Source organism: Molossus molossus, unplaced genomic scaffold, assembly GCF_014108415.1.
Source record: "Molossus molossus isolate mMolMol1 unplaced genomic scaffold, mMolMol1.p scaffold_m16_p_5, whole genome shotgun sequence".
Taxonomy (NCBI): domain Eukaryota; kingdom Metazoa; phylum Chordata; class Mammalia; order Chiroptera; family Molossidae; genus Molossus; species Molossus molossus.
Genome location: NW_023425388.1, coordinates 101,847,391 through 101,860,972, shown reverse-complemented (window position 1 = coordinate 101,860,972; position 13,582 = coordinate 101,847,391). Strand labels below are relative to the sequence as shown.

The window sequence follows — 13,582 nt, the reverse complement described above, 5'->3', positions numbered from 1 at the left end:
GAAAAGAACACATCGAGTGGCTGCCACCTGCACGACCAACCAGGGCTGGGGACAAACCGCAACCAAGGTACACGCCCTTAGTGGGAATCAAACCCGTGTCTCTCTGAACCACATGCTGATGCTCTAATCACTGAGCCAAACCAGCCAGTTCTTCACAATTTCTTTTATGTGGGCATTAATCTTTACGTCACTAATTTCTCCTCAAACCTTTCAAACTTCTGGCTGCATTAACCAAAGTAGCTTTATTAGTAGGCTAGCTAGTAACTATGACTTGGCTCAAAATAATTTTGAATAAACAGATTTACTAACAAAAATGTCAAATAACAGAAAAAAAATTCAGACATTAATAAGCAAGATAAAAGTAGCTCATACCAAGATCTACGACTTTTTCTCTACTACATAAACATAGTTTCACCATCTTCTAGATTTCCATAAAAAGTTTATATACATCCAAAATAAATGTACATTTTCCTGATTGATTCATTTTTACATATACATATATCTCAAAGATGGCTTAGAAATAGCAGAAGAGAAATCTCAACAATTTTAATAATTTGTCAATAATTAATTTTCAAAAATGTCTACTATCAGGTACATTTGTTACAGGAAAATAAAAAGTTAGGAAAATTTTAGGACGAGAGGAATAGGAAAAGCGAGACAAGAAGATTAAATAAGGCCAGCTGTTTGGACATCCTGCAGCTGGCTTGCAAATAACAAGCCATTATCTTTCCAAACCAAGGACACTTGAGAGCAAATGGTTAAAACCCTCCCCAACTAGAAAATAAAGAAAAGTGGAAACTTTTTTTGAGCCAATAAACAAAGAAATCAACAGTTTGGGGGGGAAAGAAAGGAAAAAAGGAGAAAGTTTTATTTGTTTACCCCCTAAACAGAAAAGCCAGCAATCTCAAGACTTGGCAATGCTAGGTTCTTCTCATGAATTCTGGGAAGGTCACAACAAAGAAATGGACCTTGAGAATTAATCTGTACCAAATTATTCAGCAGAGAATTTTGAAACCTATGAACAGGAGGGTATATAACACCTCAAACATGTTTTAAATACATGTGGCATACTTGAAGAAAATACTGTGAAAATTAATAAAACTCTAAGTATTTTATATTACCAAGTGAATAATGATGGTGTTGTGGCAGAAATCTGGTCAGTGAGAAGAGACAGGCTACACCACTCAGAGGGTTAGAAAAGGACTGTTTAATGCATACTGGTGCTGTCCCAGTGGAGTCACCTCCAAAGGCTGAGCCCAGAGCCCAGGTTTCAGCCACTTTTTATACATGATAAGCCTCCAGGCAATTGGGGGCTTCTAGTTCCACTGTAGTTTACGCAGTTGGAGGATATACTGGAATTACAAAAGCCAGGGGTGGGTTTGCTGCACTGCCTAAGGGGCTGCACCTGGCTGGGCTTCTCATTTCCCCCTCTTGATTTTCAAGCTGACTTAGAGAACATCTTGGACAGGGAGTTCCCTTAGTGCCAAGTGAAAAAGAGGGGAGATAATCTCTCTGACTACTTTCTGCTGAAATAGGGGCATTGAAGGGGAGGGATTCAACATCTAGAGTTTTTCACTGTCCAGAGGAGACTAGTTGGGGGTCTTTATTTGAAGCCTCATTTGGAGCATTATTGTTTCTAAGCAAGAGAATATGAAACATGTTAGCATATTGAGAATACAAGGGCCAAACAGGAGCACTATAAAAAGCATTAAGAGAGTACCAGCTAATGGGAGTATGTACCCAAGATGCCTAGTACTTTTTCCTTTAACTGCTGGGACATGTCTCTAACTATTTCTGACTGATTAACATAAAAGCAACATTCCTCGCTTAACAAGAGGCATATTTTTCCCTTTTCAGCAATCAGTAGGTCTAACCTCTGTCTATTTTGACCTATAAATCACTAAGGATACAGAGTCCAGTGCTGGAATCAGTCCAGCAGGTGATGACCCTCGATTCTACTGACAGAGTCCTCAGGCACGTGCTGTAGACCAATCAGCAGGTTTAATTGTCCTCTTAAGGGTAATCTGCAGGTCACTCTCCAGGCAGGTTAGTTGTCATGTGGCAGGTGAGTTTCCTTCATCCGAGAGGGGTGGATCCAGGTATTCAGACCTGTAAACTTGAGAGCTGTGGGAGTGGTTAGTATAACTAAATAGGGCTCTTTCCAGGTTGGTTTGAGGGGTTCCCTCTTCCATTTTTTTATCCAGACTTGGTCCCCTGGTCTGTGGGGATGTACAGTTATTCTATCGGTTACCCACTTATGTACCTCAAGAATGGTTTTTCTTAGAATTTGTATTTGTTTTTGGATTTTCAAATTTTCCAGTTCTTTTCTATCCCCTTTGAATTTAATCAGTGGGGGAGCTCTCCCATATAAGAATTCAAAAGGGGAGAACACTATATTTGCACAAGGGGTACAACGTACTTGCAGAAGAGCTAGGGGCAGTATATCAGTCTAGGGCAGATTGGTTTCTTAACATAGTTTTGCCATGGTCTGCTTAAGGGTCTGATTTAGGAATTCTACTTCTCCTGTGCTCGGGGGCTGGTAGGCCATGTGCAAATTTCACTGGATGCCTAGAATTTTAGCTATCTGCTGTACTATTTTTGCTACAAAGGCTGGGCCATTGTCTGATTCAATAGTCAACAGCATTCCATATCTTGGGATGATGTCTCTCAGTAGAGAGCTTTGGTTACTTCTCTTGCCTTTTTTATTTGTGTGGGGTAAGCTTCAACCCAGCCTGAGAAAGTACAAATAAAAACCAGGAGATATTTATTTCCTCTACTGGGTCCCATTTCTAGGAAATCTACCTCTAGATCTTCAAAGGGTGCTGGTTACAGCACTGGATCTTGGCAGGCCTGGTGGGGCCTTGTCTGGGGTTATTTTGAGCACAGAGAAGACGGTGCTGGGAGACCGAGGCATAGAGGGGTGAATCAGGTAGTACTGGCTTAATAAGACTTCTAGAGCAGGTTTTCCCAGACGAGTGAGTTCATGTTGTTGGAGGACTAACTGATGAGCTAATTGTTCTGGCACATGGATTCTGTGGTCTGAGAGGATCCACCATTTTTCTTTCCTTATATTCCACCCCTCTTGTTGTGCCCATTCTTATTCCTGGGCTGTGTATTTTGGGGTTTCAGGTATTTCTGGACCAGCATGATTTTTGATGGGGCTGTCTGTTCTCTTGCAGCTTGTTTAGCTGCAGCATCAGCTCAATGATTTTCTTCTGACACTGAGTCTTTTCCCTTTTGGTGTTCCTTGAAGTGAGTGACTGCTATCTCTCTTGGTTTCCAGACCACCTCCAACAATGTTAGGATTTCACCTTGGTTTTTTATCCACCCCCCTACCCTGCAGTAAGGTGTTCTCTTTCCTTGTATATAGCCCCATGTATATGTAGGGTGGCAAAAACATAGCACGAGTCAGTATATATGTTGGCTCACTTATCCTTGCTGAGTTTTAACACCCTCACTAGGGCCCATAGTTCTGCTCTTTGGGCAGACTATCCCTCAGGGAGGGTCCCTGCTTCCAGAGTCTCAAAATCTAAAACTATTGCATACCTGGCATATTTTTTACCCTCACTCCTGTAACTGCTATTGTCCATGTACAGAATAAGGTCAGGATTTTGCAAAGGTTTATCTGTTAGGTCTGGTCTACTGGAGTAAACTTCATCAAGTACCTCCAAGCAGTCATGCCCCAGGGTCCTGGCTGCTATTGGCAAAAAGGTAGCAGGATTTAGAATTTTATTGCTTCCAGTCTTACACATGGGTTTTTACATAGGAGTCCTTGGCATGAGTTAGCCAGTGCTGTCCTCTTGCGTCCATCAAGGTAATGACAGAGTGGGGTACCTTGATGTTTAGATTTTGTCCCAATGTGAGTTTGCCTCCTTGATTAGCAGTATGGTGGCTGCTAAAGCCCTCAGACAAGGTGGCCAGCTTGCCACAACCAGATCAATTTGCTTTGAAAGGTAAGCTACCAGCCTCTGCCAAGGCCCAAATTCTTGGGTTAGGACTCCCAGGGCTATTCCCTTGTTTTTGTGAATGAACAGGTTGAAGTCCTATGATATGTCCAGGAGTCCTAAAGCTGGTGCCTTCATGAGTTTGGTCTTTATAGTTGTAAATGCTTTCTGTAGATCTGGGCCCCAGATGAAGGGCACCATTTCTTCTCCTTTCAGGGCCTCATATGAGGGTTTTGCCTGTTCTGAAAATTCAGGTATCAACATTTAACAGAACCCTGCTGCTCCCAGGAATTCTTAAATCTATTGACAGGAAGTGGGAACTAGAATAGCACAGACTGCCTGTTTCCTTTTGGCCCCTAGCATTTGTTTACCTTGGGTGATTTTGACACCTGAGTATTTGACTTCTTTTTGACAAAGTTGTGCCTTTCTCTTTGATACCCAATACTCAACTTCCATTAATACCTCTAGTAAGGCTTTGGTTCCTTTTCATCATTGGGCTTGAGTGAGACTGGCCAGCAGGAGTTTGTCTACATATTGGAGGAGGCCACATTCTAAGTTCAGTCCCAGGAACTTGGCTAAGTCAGACGCTAGTGCTCCACTGAACAAAGTTGGTGAATTCTTGAATCCTTGGGGTAGTCTAATTCAAGTGAATTGTTTCTTTGTTCCTGTGGTGGGGTTTTCCCATTCGAAGGTGAACAGAGCCTGGCTATTGGGTGCTAGTTGGAGGCAGAAGAAGTCATCTTTTAAGTCCAGGCATGTGAACCACCCTGCCTCAGAAGGTATAAGTCCTCATAGAATATATGGGTTAGGCAGTGTGAATGCAACGTGATGACCATTTCAATATGGCTCTTAAGTCTTGTATCAGGTGGTAGTCATTTGTCCCAGGTTTCTTTACAGGGAGAGCGAGGTGTCCATGGGGACTGGCATCACTTTCAAAGTCCCTGTGTGAGTAGCCAGTCTAGTCTGGATCCCTAGATGTGCTTCCTGTGGAACCATGTACTGGCTTATTTTGACAGGTTGGGCTCCAGGCTTCAGATCAATCAGGATTGGGGCATGGTTTTTGGCCAGACCTGGGGGGTTTCTTCTGTTGAGACTGATGGAAATTCACCATCCAGTTCAGGGGCCACTCTTGGCTCACTGTTCCCCTTACTGTGGTACTGCCAAGGACAGGATTATGGGAGGGATCTCCTTACCTAGGTGCAGTTGTGCCAATCCATTTGGAATAAAGGCTATTTCTGCATTATCTTTGCTAGGAGGTCCCTGCCCAACAGCAGTACTGGGCAGTCTGGTAGATACAGGAACTCATGAACCACCTGGTAGCCTCCCAGCTAGCATTTCTGGGCCCACAAAATGGTCTACAGGCTTTGGTTCTGGTAGCCCCCATGATGGTAACTTCCCGCCCTCATAAGTCACCACAGAGTGTCCAGTCCCTCTGTCAACCATAAAGTCTACTGTTTGGCCCCCAACCCTCATTTTGACCATGGGCACATGGGGGCCTAGTTGGATAGAGCCCAGTCTTTCCTGGTCAGAGCCTATTTCTGCCAGGTCAATCAGATTGGCCTCTGGTGGTTCTGGCTGGTAGTGGCTGGGTGGAATAGAAGTTTCTGGTTTTCTTTACTGGCGGCTGGGGCACTCATTTTTCCAGTGTCTGGATTCCTTGAAGTAGGCACAGTGGTTCTATCCTAGGGGCGTTTTTATTCTTGGTTCTTTAATTCCTTGTTGTTTCTGTTTGGGTTCCACCATTGGAGCTGGTCGCCCCAAGGCTGCAGCTAGGGGAGCAGCCTTCAATTCCATTTTTGGTCTGCTTCCTTTTTGTCTGCTGGTTCTCAGTTTATAAAGATTTTATTGGCAATTTCCAGTAATTTGGTGGCATTCTTCCCAGAAAATCCCTCTAACTTTTGAAGTGTTTGTCTGATGTCAGTCTGTGCCTATCCCACAAATGCAGTAGTGACCATGCGCTAGTTTTCAGGGGCCTCTGGGTCAAATGGAGTGTAGACTCCGTAGGCCTTGCATAGTCTCTCACAGAAGTCAGCTGGACTTGGGCACTGGCTGGTGGCCCGCACACTTAGAGGATTCCATTCACACCGTGACACCACTGGCCTGCGGCTGCGATGGAGGTTGCAGCAATACGGCTGCTGCTTGGCAGCTCCCTGCTACAAGGAAACTACCCAACTTGCCTGTCTTTTTGGAAGATGTCTCATGCTCTCCAGCCTTCCCAGTCCAAAACTGTACTCAGTCTAACACACAGCAGGCTCCCCTGCGCCCCCCTGCAGACATTTACAGATGAGGAAGTGATGATGAAGAGTGCACGTTAAAAATTTGCCCAGGAACAAATTGTCCTTTGATTTCAGCAATAGATGAAAATTTAAAAATGGAGAAATCAGCAATACAGGAATTGTTTTGACAAGGGCTGATGGCTGATGGCTGTTGACATTGACACCAAATACGGAGGGACTGGGGCTTCATTTTTCTCCTTTGTCCTGGTGGTAGAGGAATTATCCAAAGTTGACGCATCTGTGGCTTTGATATGTGATGTTCAGAACATGGTGGTTAATAGGCTGATTTGAAAGCACAGGTCAGAGAAGCAAAAGGCTGTCTATTTGACCCAGCTCACTACCAAGAAAGTAGGAAATTTCTGCCTTTCAGAGCCTGGGGCAAGTAGCGATTCATTTGTTTTGAAGACCAGAGCTGATAAAAAGGGAAATTACTATGTCATCAGTGGGGCAAAGATGTGGATCACCAGTGCCAGAGAGGCAGAGCTGTTCCTGAGGATGGCAAACGTGGACCCTAGCATGGGGTATAAAGGAATTACATGCTTCATAGTTGATCATGATACTGAAGGGGTTCATATTGGGAAGGCAGAAAACAAACTGGGAATCAGGGTTTCTTTCACCTGCCCATTAAAATTTAAAATGTCAAGGTTCCAGAAGCCAACATCCTGGGGCAAATTGGACATGGCTATAAGTATGCCATAGGGAGCCTTAATGAAGGCAGAATAGGAATTGTGGCACAGATGCTGAGATTGGCTCAAGGATGTTTGGACTAAACTATTCTATATATTAAAGAAAGGATATAATTTGGCAAAAGATTATTTGATTTTCAGGGGCTCAACACCAGGTGACTAATGTGGCCACCCAGCCGGAAGCTGCAAGATTGCTGACATACAACGCTGCCAGGCTCATGGAAGCCAGGAAGCTGTTCATAAAAAAAGGCAGCTATTGCTAAGTACTATGCATCAGAGGTTGCAGGACTAATGACTAGTAAATGTATCAAGTGGATGGGAGCCATAGGCTACACCAAAGATTACCCTGCGGAAAAATACTTCTGAGATGCCAAGATTGGTTGATATATAAAGGAGCATCCAACATCCAGCTGAACAGCATCGCGAAGCTCCTGGATGCAGAGCACTGACGCACACGGGCTGGGCCTCCCTGCTGTCACCTGCAGGAAATTTTAAGCTGTTGTACCTTTTGCAGCGAGTAAACCACCACAGGACTGGTGTGATTTATTCAAGTTCTTGGTCATGGGGCTTGGGTAGACCTTTTCTATTTTATTTTTCAAGAAACCATTTTTAAAATTTGGGAATAAATGCATTCATATTGTCTCGAAAGCTTTTTTTTAGAGTTCTATGGGGATTATTCTACATCAGGGTATACAGATGTTTCATCCATCAGTATTCAGAGTATTAGTAACAGACATGGCATTTTTATATTTCTGTGAACTCTTTGTTTTGTGGCATGAGTCAGAAATGTTTGTGGTGCATGGCAGTCCTGCAGGATAGATTCAGTTCTAAGCTGCTGAACTAAGTAGAAACTGATAAAAATTTGTAAATACCCGAGATTGGGTGGAAAATAAGGGTCTAACTCTGTAGTAAATAATAATAAAAAAAAGCCAGCCAAACTCTCACCTGGTTTCTGTAGGCCTCAGAGGTCTTTGCCATGTTTGTGGGTTTCTTGGCCCCTGCTTTCACCCCTTGGAAGAAGGTGAGTCAATATTTTTCTAGCTGGTTTCTTCTTTCCTGTGCATTTGGGTCCCAGCAGGTTTCCTCGTCAGCTAAGGCCTCTCATGCCCAGGCTTCTATGTCTAGGTGTTCAGCTCGTGCCTGGGTCAGGAGCCACTTTCTGGCTCCTGAGACAATCCGCTGGCATTCTTCTGTGGAGAACAGGGTGAGCAAGAGTTATCTGCAGTTAACCTAGGTGGCACAACGAGTCTGGAAATGGATTCCAGGAGGTCTATCATCGCTTGGGGTTTCTCAGAGTACGGTGGTGTATGGTGTTTCCAGTTAAGGACATCAGCAGTGGAAAATGGCTGATAGTAGAACACTGATTTCCCCTCTTGTGGAGTCCTATCAGGCCTATTCTCTGTGCACCCCTTGTCTCCCACAGTGGCAATTGCATTGCTGCTGTGGGTTTTGGTTCCTGGGTCACTGACCTGAGACATCTTCCAACTGGCTCTGGAGACACTGTCTCCAGTGACACATTGGCCGGTTGTGGGGGTGAGATAGATAGAAGTGGGCTGTTGGGCAGGTGAGGTTTCCCATCCATAGGTAGCAGAGCATATGGCTGTGGCAGTGGAGGGGCCTTTTCTGAAGCCCCTTGTAATATAGGAGGCCAGTTCATTCACTGTAAAGTCTTTCTTTCACCTCGTGCCACAAGGACCATATTCTAACCCTGACTAGTAACACAGAATAGGACCCAAGGAGGCCTGATTTGGGCTATTTCCAACCACTGGTCTATGTGGAAAAATTGGTCCAGTTGGCCAAAGTCTCCACTGACTACCCTATACATGGCCTGGACTGTGGGGACATCAAGGATGCCTTCAGAGGGCCACCCCACACCAAAAATTGGGCCATTCTAGTTCACAGTGTGAAATTTTCTGGGGCTCAATTTGACCCCATAATCTCCTGAGAACCCCTTGTTAAAATTCTTTATCACACATTCCAGAACAGTGGGTTTAGAAAAACTACCCCCCATAATGATATCTAAGATGGTTAAGCAAACATTCCAGTAAATGGTATCATGAGACAAACAGGAGGAAACTCTTTTTTTGTCCACCTGGCTGCTCCCCTGGTGGGAATTTAGGCACCTCTTGGTATTGGCAAGTCAGTATAAGCCCCTGACTCAGATTGGGCATGCTGGTCTCCACCATGTCCCTAAATGTTCCCAAGAACCTGATACTGCCCTTAGCCATATGAAGTTTCCATGGATGCTCAGGTTGGGACTCACACAGTCTTTGTAACAGGCATTGTGGAGCATGGTTACTCACACACACAATCACACAGAATTTAAACTTCCACCCAGGAATTCTCTATCCTGTGTGGCATCTGTGCCATTTGGGAGGTGGTCAAGCTCCCCTTCTGCCTTAGAAGCAGGCCTGAACTCAGTCCTGGGTCCCTGAGGACATTTACCAATCAGATGTCCTGGCAGGCTTTTCTATCTTCCCTGGAGTCTGTTTGAATGCAGCAGTGGCCAACCTCAGCTGGCCCAGCAAGGGTCAGGGTCCAGTAAAATACCAGTGGTGCACCTTCTTTTTTGTTGCAGGGGACCAAAATTAGTGCCTCCTTCATGCTGGCTTTCGGCAATGGTGGCTCAAGGGGCCAGCATGGCTGTCAGCTTTCCGGCCAATGCACCAAACTGTTGTAGCAGAAATTTGGTTGGTGGGAAGAGACAGGCTGCATGCACTCAGAGGATTAGAAAAGAACTGATTAATGTGCACCAGTGCCAGCCCAGCAGTGTCACTTCCAAAGACTGAGCCCCAAGCCAAGGTTCCAGCTGATTTTTATATATAATGAGCCTTTGGGCATTTGGGGGTCTTCTAGTTCCACTGTAGTTTAGGTAGTTGGGGGATGTATGGGAATTACAAAAGCCAAGGGCCAGGAAGCTGCAATGCCTAAGGGGCTGCACCTGGCTGGCCTTCTCAATGGTATAATTAAATAATGTAATTAAGCCCTTTTTATATTCAATATATAGATTGATAATGGCCTACGCACATTGTAAGATAAACACCTTGCAGGTAGAATGCTGATTGGAATGTAACAGAAAATGAATAGAGATACACTTATGATAGCTATTGCAATTTCGTTCTGATAAGAATGTACAGCCAGCCCGGTCAGTGTGGCTCAGTGTATTGAGCATTGTCCCAGGAACTGAGAGGTCCTAGTTCAATTCCTGGTCAGGGCATATGCCTGGGTTGTGGGCTTGATCCCCAATAGGGGTAGTGCAAGATGCAGCTGATGGAGGTTTCTATCTTTCTCTCCCTTTCTTTCTCTCTAAAACTTTTTAAATCAATTAAAAAAAATTTAAATATCTAAAACAATTAAAAATAAATAAATGTGCAGGACTTTAAAATAAAAAAAGAATGCACAGCCAAAAGAGATTGCAGACCATTGAAAAGGGCTTTGAAGCATTATACTTCACTGCAGAAGTAAAGAGATTTTTTATAAGTTTTACTTGCAAAGATTAGAAAAACTATCTTAAATTGTAGACAAAAAATATTTAGTATCCATTTATGTAAATGTAAAAATACTTTAATAATAACTTTTTGTTTAGAGAATCTTTTTGTTCTACTTCATTACTATAAAATGCCAGGAGGTCTTCAATGTAATGGCCATCAATGAGAAAGGGGGAAAAAAGGTCTTAAACTGATATTTAGAAACAGACCTATTATTCTTAATGTTCCATGTAACACATAAACCATCAGTATAACTCACAGCCAAAGAAATACATTGCAAAGGTATTGGCGCTTTTCAATTAAATATGCCCTAGTGCTCATTTTATGAACATGAAATAAGAAAATAAATTATTTAATTTTTACTATGCTTTTCTGTTTGGAATATTTCTTCTCATCAGCAGATGTAAAGTAGATTACTATAGAAAGGTAGTAATATAGATCTACTGCTGGATAGCAAGAGCAAATGAGATGAAGACAAATACTTTACATAGTATTTTTTTCCCCCAAAATTAATATAAATTTTAGAAAGTTGAGAAAATAACATCAAAGTGAAAGAGAACAATTAGATGGATCATCTAAAAGTTATTATGTAGCCTGGCCACCATTGCCCCATGGACTGAGAGGTCCCAGTTTGATTCCAGGTGAGGGCACGTGCAAAATTTTGGGCTCAATCTCCAGTAGGGGGGCATGCGGGAGGCAGCCAATTGATGTTTCTCTCCCACATCAATGTTTTTATCTCTCTCTCCCTTCCTCTCTCTCTCTAAAAAATATAAATAAAAAATAAAGGTCATTATCTAGTCACACATATGTCCTGTTAACATTTTAATATTATGCATTATTTGTAAATATATACATACACACATGCATAGATATACAACATTTATTTTAATGGTATTACATAAGGAAAAATACTTACAAATGCCTTTCTTTTTCCAGAATTATATAAATAATCATTCATGTATTTTTGAGTAATTTTACTATGCCACGTATTATAAGAAAGTATTAATGCTTCTGTAATTTATTTTGGTTAATATTTTAAATCAGGATCTGATTTTATTTTTATTCAAAAATCCCTCAAATTTAATAATTGTTTTAATCCTAAATTATGTTATTATTCTTTTATGATTCACTTGAAAATTTTACCTCTAGTTGCAGTTTTAACAGTATAAGAACATATATTATAGAATATTCCCATTATAATAGCATTTTATTTTTTAATTATTATTATTATTTTTTTGCATCAGCTGCTTTATTTAAGGGCTTATGACCAACAGTTGTCCCCTACCCAGCCACTTCCTCCTCTACAAAAGCAACTAAACATAAATCAGGGCCACCCTGCCGGGGCCCAGCCGAGGAACCTGAGGTTTGGAATCTCAGGCCACAGTCCTTGGAAGGTAGAGGAGGGCGAGCAGTCCATTTCCAATAGGCAAGGTGTTTGGGAGGTGGGTGAGGAGGCTGGAGTCCTGAGGCTGTCTCTGCGGGGCTTGCCCTCACTCAGGATGTCAGGACATTGGCCCTTGGAAAAGCCAGGGCCCCAGAGCCAGGAGAGTCAGGGGCCGAAAGAGGGCGCAAGTCAAAGGCTTTCGGAGTCAAGGGAGGCAGTTCAGACCCCCAGAGCCCAGCAACTGCTCAACTCCAGCCCTTGCCCATGAGCACACCCCCATGGTCACACTTGCAGCCACACATTTACACCCACATCCTCTACACACATGCGCGTGCGCATACGCATGCAGCTGTGAGGGCCCTGGACCCACACCCTGGACCTCAGGAATGTCTCTGGATTGGTACCCAGTGGGCTGGTCTATGGCGGGGCTGCCATGGGGGTGGGTTCTCTGCATTGCTACTGATTGGCCGCCTCGAAGGCGTCTATCCAATCACTCTACACGTCCACTGGTTCAGATAGATATGTGATCCGTGTTTGGAATTCCTCTAGGCACACGGTACAAGGGATGACTCCAGTGTTGGCAAGGTCCTTTTTCACGTCACAAGATTTTTCGTGGTTGCAGAGGGGCAGGTGAACTGGGTCTCTAGGGTGCCTATCATCTTCTTCTTTGGGGGTGGCTTCCGTTTTGACTTTCTGCGCCCCAAATCTGCAGAAGGACCAACCTGCACGAGCCTGCTTCCCAGGTTGTGACGGCCTCGTTCACCCAGGAAAGAGTCTATCTTAGCATTTTTTAAAAAATTATTGATTGTTGTTGTTTTTTTTTTGAGAAACACTGATTTGTTGTTCCATTTATTTATTCATCCATTGGTTGCTTCTTTTTTGTTTTTATTTTATTTTTGTTACAGATGTTTCTCTATTTTTTCCCAATTGACACCCTCCTCCCCATACCCCCCACCCAGTCACCGGCTTTGTTTTCCGTGTCCTTTGCTTATGCATACATGCATATAAGTTCTCTGGTTTATCTCTTCCCTCCTCCCACCACCCCCTCTTCTGGGGGTTGTTAGTCTGTACCCTACTTCCACCTCTCTGGGTCTACCTTATTCTTCAGACTGTTATGCTCATTATATTCCACAAATAAGTGAGATCATGTGGTATTTGTCTTTTTCTGCATGGCTTGTTTTGCTTAAGATAATACTTTCCAGGTCCCCCATGTCGTCTGAAAGGATAAGAGATCTTTCTTTCTTACACCTGCATTGTACTAACATTGTGTATATGTACCACAGCTTTTTTATCCATTCATCTACTGATGGACACATGGACTGTTTCCAAACCTTACCTATTGTAAATAGTGCTGTTATGAACATGGGGGTAAATGTATTCTTTCTGATTGGTGTTTCAGGCTTCTTAGGGTATATTCCTAGAAGTGGGATCACTGGATCAAATGGCAACTCAATTTTTAAATTTTTGAGGTAACACCATAGTGTTTAACATAGTGGCTGCACCAGTCTGCATTCCCACCAGCAGTGTACTAGGGTCCCATTTTTTCCACACCCTCGCCAACACTGTTTTGATGATTTGTTGATGGCGGCCATTCTGACAGGTGTGAGGTGATACCTCATTGTTGTTTTAATTTGCATCTCTCTGATGATTAGTGATGTTGAGCATGTCTTCATATGTCTTTTGGCCATTTGTATGTCCTGTTTGGAGAGGTGTCTATTTAGTTCCTTTGCCCATTTTAAAATTGGGTTCTTTGTCTTCCTTTTGTTAAGTTGTATGAGTACTCTATATATTTTAGAAATTAACC

At 43.1% G+C, this 13,582-nt stretch overlaps 1 pseudogene; it reads left to right on the top strand.

Moving 5' to 3' along the window:
- Positions 1-6,055: 6,055 nt before the first annotated feature.
- LOC118617863 lies at positions 6,056-7,355 on the top strand (annotated as a pseudogene).
- The last annotated feature ends 6,227 nt before the right edge of the window (positions 7,356-13,582 follow it).